This window comes from Hibiscus syriacus, unplaced genomic scaffold (assembly GCF_006381635.1).
Source record: "Hibiscus syriacus cultivar Baekdansim isolate YM2019G1 unplaced genomic scaffold, ASM638163v2 tig00110174_pilon, whole genome shotgun sequence".
Lineage (NCBI taxonomy): Eukaryota > Viridiplantae > Streptophyta > Magnoliopsida > Malvales > Malvaceae > Hibiscus > Hibiscus syriacus.
In genome coordinates, this window is record NW_024062612.1 from 308603 (window position 1) to 314942 (window position 6340).

General features: G+C 35.1%; 1 pseudogene; it reads right to left on the reverse strand.

Moving 5' to 3' along the window:
* Positions 1-371: 371 nt before the first annotated feature.
* LOC120216975 lies at positions 372-3802 on the reverse strand (annotated as a pseudogene).
* Positions 3803-6340: the final 2538 nt, after the last annotated feature.

Here is a 6340-nt window from a genome sequence, read left to right on the forward strand (position 1 = left end):
AAATTCATATTCAGATTTCGAGTATGATAACACAAATAAATGAAGTCAAGATGAGAAAGGAGAATAAATTCTTGGACTTCAAAAAGATGGCTCCAAGTACTTGAACCGATAGAACAGTAAATTCTCGTCCATCTTTGGTAAAAAGGTTCACAGTTTAAGGCTATCTTAAAACTTGTGTGGACGAATGCATCAATTCCTACCACTATAACCTTTTTTACTTTCATTTTGGAACATCTCTGTCAAACAATTGTTTCCAACACAAATTCGGATGAGAATATAGAGATATGACCTTCCAAATACGTGAAGAAATCTCTAAAAAAGAATGACCAGAAGTGTGTTAGACACATCGATATCCGACACTCATAACGGAGGCAACATAAACGTGAATGAATGGAAGTTGCAGATATATTCGGGGAAAGGGAACCACCTACTATGATTATAACTAAGAGAACAAAAATGAAGATGGATGCAAATGATGACAGACATTATGCCGACACAAGGCCTATGTAACCAGCAAATAGAGCCAACACGTAGGATACCGCATATGCACCAGCAACAATCACTGGTTCTTTGTGCCCACTTAATTCCAGATGGTGATGGAAAGGTGCCATTCTAAACAGGCGCCGCCCACTTCCATGCATTTGCTTTGTTAATTTTAAAGTATAAAACCTAAAAAATAAAAGAGTCCGTTACATATCTGTGAAAGCAGCATGCGGTCGGAATTAATATTGATACACGAATCAGTTATTAGAAGCAACTGAGACTAAGATATCACGATGCAAAGTTTACACATTTGTATTTGCACGAATTTCAACACAATTGGCAAAAGAATCAGATATTTAACTGACAAAGTATACCTGCAGAATGACTGATGATGCTTCCAACTCAAAGATACCAGATGATATGATCAAGGGAAAGAACATTCCTGTGCAAGTAGTCATTGCAGCTAATGCACCGCCAAGGGCCAAGGACCCAGTATCACCCATAAATACAGATGCTTCGTACCGGTTGTGCAAAAGAAATCAACACAGGCCCCGGCCATTGATGCTCCAAATATGGCAAGTTCTGATTAAGATTGAAAACAGCATTTAGTGTTGAATAAGGATACAGCAAATGAAAGCAAGGTAAATACTTGAATAATCATAAAAGAAGATTAAAATTCAAAACCAAATTTTAGCTTTGCTTGGTATGAAGAATGAGAATAAAAGAGGAAGGAAAATCTGATAATCAAATTGTTGTTATTCATAACCACTATTCTACCTCGAAGCTTAATATTTAGATTAACAAATTTTACATCCTTAAGTTTCTCTATCCTTCATCCCAAGAATGTTAGTGTTCCACTAAGATGGAAGAACTGGCCAACGCAACAATAACATTTTAATATTAAGATAAGATGGAAGATGATAGAAGAGGCCAAAAAAATCATCAACGAAATTCCAAGAGTAAGCTTTAAAATGTCTCGCATATGACATTCAGATGATGCAACAGCACAAAAGAGCAATTATGTGACTTAAAAAAATGTTATTGTTGCGATGACCAATATATAAACATTAAAAAATATGCGACCAACAAAATCTATGCAGCTCTATTTCAAGAACAAAGAAAATTCCACACAATTCTTGCAACTAATATATTACTTGTTCAAACCAAATCCATACTAACCAGGGCATATTGGAAGAACTGCAATTGACATTCCAATAAGGGCTAATGCAGCAGTCCCTCCAGCAAGACCATCAAGACCATCAGTTAAGTTAACCGCATTTCCCATGGAAACAAAACAAAATGGAGTCAACAATACGTAAAAATTTTCCAAAGCACACAAGGCCCAGTGGTGCAGGTAGAGGAACCGCCATTTTCCTATACAGTAATAAAATGGTACTGAGGAAAGCCAACAGGACATTTGAGCAAAAATAACTAGCAGTATTTAAAAGTTGGACTAAAGTGGGCAGGAACTGAAGCAGTGGGGAGAAATGCGCAAGACCAAATCCTAGTTTTACTTTTAAGCAATCATTTATTAAATATTCCTTGATCAGCAAGAAAAAGAATAATCGGAGAGAAAGAGAGGGAGCGAGCTGACACACGTATATTGAGATTCATCCAGCTAACTGCTAAAATTCCACCTAAAAGCAGTTATAGTGATATTTATCCTTCACCAGAAGGATCTGTATTTTTTAAATAGTCTTCTCGTTTATATTAAGAAAGAAAAAATGGTTAAAATACCTTACATAAAAGAACAATGGAATGTATAACATGGTTTTCCATCAGAGAACTTCAATAAGATCAGGAGAACCTTTTTTCCCCAAACAGCAAATTAACTAAACTAGATAATTTTTCCCCATATTCTTTGGCACAAGAAAAGGAATGCAAGTTACCATAAGATAATGTAAATGTGATAAGATTAGTTACAAGAAGTTATACATGCCATAGGGTGACGACAAATTTGTAGCACTCAACCAAAATGAAAAGCAAATCCCAACAGCAGCCTGCAATGGTAAACAGTTAGAAATTAGTGTAACAACTGGGGGAGAAAGTAAACTCATGTGGAAACAAGGATGAACTCAGGGTTTCAAATTACGGTCTAAAAACGTGATAGCGCCCACAAAATAGTAGTTTCGCCGCCGTCCGAGTTACCCGATACACCCGCAATTGCGCACACGACGGCCACAATCACGGTAAACCCGAAATGACCGAAAACGCGACCACGGCCTCGATTTGAAACCCTGGATGAACCATAAATGATCAAAGAAAGAGGCAAGCAAAAAATGTAGCTACCTCCAAAAGTAGCCTTAAATGAGGAGATAAGCCACTGCTGTGTTGCTTGATAACACATAAGACATCATCAACCAGTCCAATGGTTGCTGCTGCTGCTGCAGCAACTTCGACAGAAAAGAAAGCCGTAATAACAAATATACCAACTGGTAGAAAGAAAAGTCCACCCATCGTCGGGGTCCTCTGTTTTTTCGAATGATTAGCAGGTCCTTCTTTCCTAATTATTTGATGGAACTCAAGAGTCTTAAGATACAGTATACAAATGTAACCTGCACATGCTGCTAAGACCAAAGATATGGTAAATGGGGAGGTCAAGTAAAATTGGTGCCAAGGGTAGCCTCAAAATTTTCCATCCACACCAATCAACAAGTAAAAGAACCATTGTCAGGAAGAGTATGATAAACAAGTTGTTTAACAGCCCGACGTTTATCCTGAAATTAATTTAGGCAAACTATCAACAAAAAGCCTTGGAAAGCGTACTAATTCATGAAGCCTCCCGCAATAAAATTAATTTGTTAATCCAAATACTAAATACTTGAAGCTCAATGGGTCATCTAATTTCTAAAAAGCTTGCCTGTGTTTCTGTTGGCTTCTTCCAAGCAAAGAATACCGACGGGAAGTCAAGGACCTCGTGGTTACAGAATCATCAGCGGAGACTGAAGGCAAATCCACCTCAGCCAATGGACTTAACACGATTTCTCCATCGCTATATTCCCCATCACTGGATGAAGAAAACACATATGCTGCAACCGAATCATCAATCACCCAGTCATCAAAAGAAAAATTCCCATTGAATCCTAGTGTAGACACTCGTTTTTGTCCGGTTTACAAAAATATTTTTATTATTATTATCATCATTATTATTATTATTAGCATAATTACACTTATTTTGCAGGCTTAATAATTGAAGTCTGATTACAAGCAGCACAACAACAAATGACTCAACACCCCAAATATAAGAACTAATCGGCCCAATAATAGAAGGCCAATCCAGCAACCACACAGTAGACCCAGTTCCAAAACCCGATTCCATAAACCAACCCCAGCACTCAACCTGATCCAGGATCTGGACCCTATCAAGACTCAACCCGAACCGGCCCAGCAACCCGACCCGACTCACCTAGGGTTTCATCATAACCCTAGGTAGCTTCTGCAGCCGTCTCCTGTTGCTCCTTCCACCGATGGGATTTATGACGTCGTTTCACCTATAATGACCAATATCATCATCAACAGTAAAGCAATGACAGAAAACCCAATAAAATATCAAAACAAATCTCATCAAAATCCCGAGGGATTGACTGGGAAGACATGAACATAAAAAGGAAAAAACAGAGAGAAAAGAGGAGGAGATTCGGGTTTTGAGAGAAAAAATATCAAAAGGCTCGGGGGAGAAAAAAATACAAAGAGAGAATGAAGAGGACAATTCGGTAAAAAAACAACGAAAGAAAAAAATAGAGGGATATTTGGGGGTTCAGAGAAAAAAAGGAGAGGATTTTTGTGAGAAACATCATAACCAAACGAAAACAAAAGACAAAGAGAGAAAAGAGGAGAAGAACATACCTCAGTCCACGTTAGTCGGAGGTAAAAAGATAGTCGATTTCTCATTTTTTTGAAAGGTATATTGTTAGATCTAGTGGGTTAGAGTGAGTTTTAGGCTATGGGAGGTTGGATTGTTGTTGAGGAGGTTGAGAGGTTTCGCTGGGGATATTTGGTTGCTCCAGCCGTCGTACGCCACCACGAGCGCTGCCGACACGGTGAGCTTCTTTTCCCCGATAAGGGGAAGGTTGAGAGAGTTCTCAACTCTCTCTATCTCTTTGATTTTCTGGTAAAGAAGATAAAGGAGGGAAATGGAGAAGAAAAACCTGTTTTAGAGACTTAAATGTTGGGATCAAAACGACGTAGTTTTGACACTCTCTTTCATCATGTTTTCTGTTTAGGGTGTAATAGTTGTATATGTCCCTACTACTTTGTAATCTCTTGATTTGGTCATTAAATAGAAAATATTATTTTGTTTCAGGCATGTATTTTTTAATACTTTCATTTTAGTCACTATCTCATGTTATACCATTTTCTGTTTACGTTTGAATATGGTCATGATATTATAATACTTTCATTTGAGTCACTGGTTTTGTGTGTTATTTTTTGTTAATATTTGAATTTGGCCACCATATTTGCAAATATCTATTTTAGTCACTGTTTGGCATTTGGTTTAATTAGTATTTGCTCCTTTATGTTTCTTGTATTTTATTTAGTCATGTATATGATTTATGGGTTATTTTCATTTCTAGTACCTATACTATTTAATATTTTGTTATTGGCTCTGGATTATTTTATTTTCTATTTAGTCCCTTAAGTTTCTATTTTTGTTATTTTAGTCATTTAAATATATTTATTTTCTATTTAGTCCCTTTAGTTTTTGTTTTTGATATTTTAGTCCCTTAAGTTTCTAGTTTTTCAATTTTTTCTATTTTGGGCCTTTAAATTCCTGTTTGTACTATTTTGGTCCTTTAAGTTTCTATTTTATCCATTCTGGTCCTTGTAATTATAAATACTTACTTTTTGATCATTATATTTGGGTTGAATATTCATTGTATTTATTTCATCCCTTATGTATGTACATATTTTTATGTTATGTTTTCATCTGTATCATATGTAAATAAATATGCTTAACTATATTTGTTGTAAAATTTTATTTCGCATATTTCTATTTGTACTTATTTCCATTGTATTTCTTTATTTAAATATTATCCGAATATTTTCAAGAATATGTATTTGTAGAACGGGCATGGAAAGTATCACTTGGTCGGAGTGTTACAATCCGATACGACGTTCGAACAAAATGAAACTTGAAATAAATCTATTTTATTTTATTAATTAAATATTTTTATGTGAATGATTCAATGCGTTTTTATTAATTTATTTTATTGCAAATGTCAATATTCATTTCGATATGTGTCATTCGAAGATAGGATTTTCTTTTACAAATAAGAAATAGTTGAAATAGCTTTCCCGACGGAGGATTGCAAATTTTAATATTTCTTATCGTGTAAAAGGATTTTCTATAAATAGTTATTTCAAAAAAAATTAATTATATTTCAATAAATGGATTATATTTTAACTTTATATTCGATTTGTAATTTCCACCATTTACGACAACGTGTAAGCAACACAGTATCAATTTTGGGCGTTGTGGGGGTGTTAATCATTCCCCACGCGTAACCGATTCCTGGACCCATTAAATTTAATCTTTGGTAAACACATATCATTTTTGTCTTAAAAATAATTTTTCTTAAAACTGTTTTTAAAATACGTTTTTAGGTATTCAACTTACCTAATCCAAAGGTCGATGGCTTTTCAATTTAATTTCAATTAATCCAAAATCACCAATTTTTCCAAATAAAAGTCGTAACTGTTTTTTAAAATAATATTTAATTGTTTTATAAAAAAATGGTTATGACAGCTTGGCTACTCCGTTGTGGATTTGTTTTAGAGAGTCAGACTGTAAGTCGCTTACACATTGTCGTTGTGGTGGAAATTATGAGTTCGAGTCTTTAGTTAACTTATGATCCGT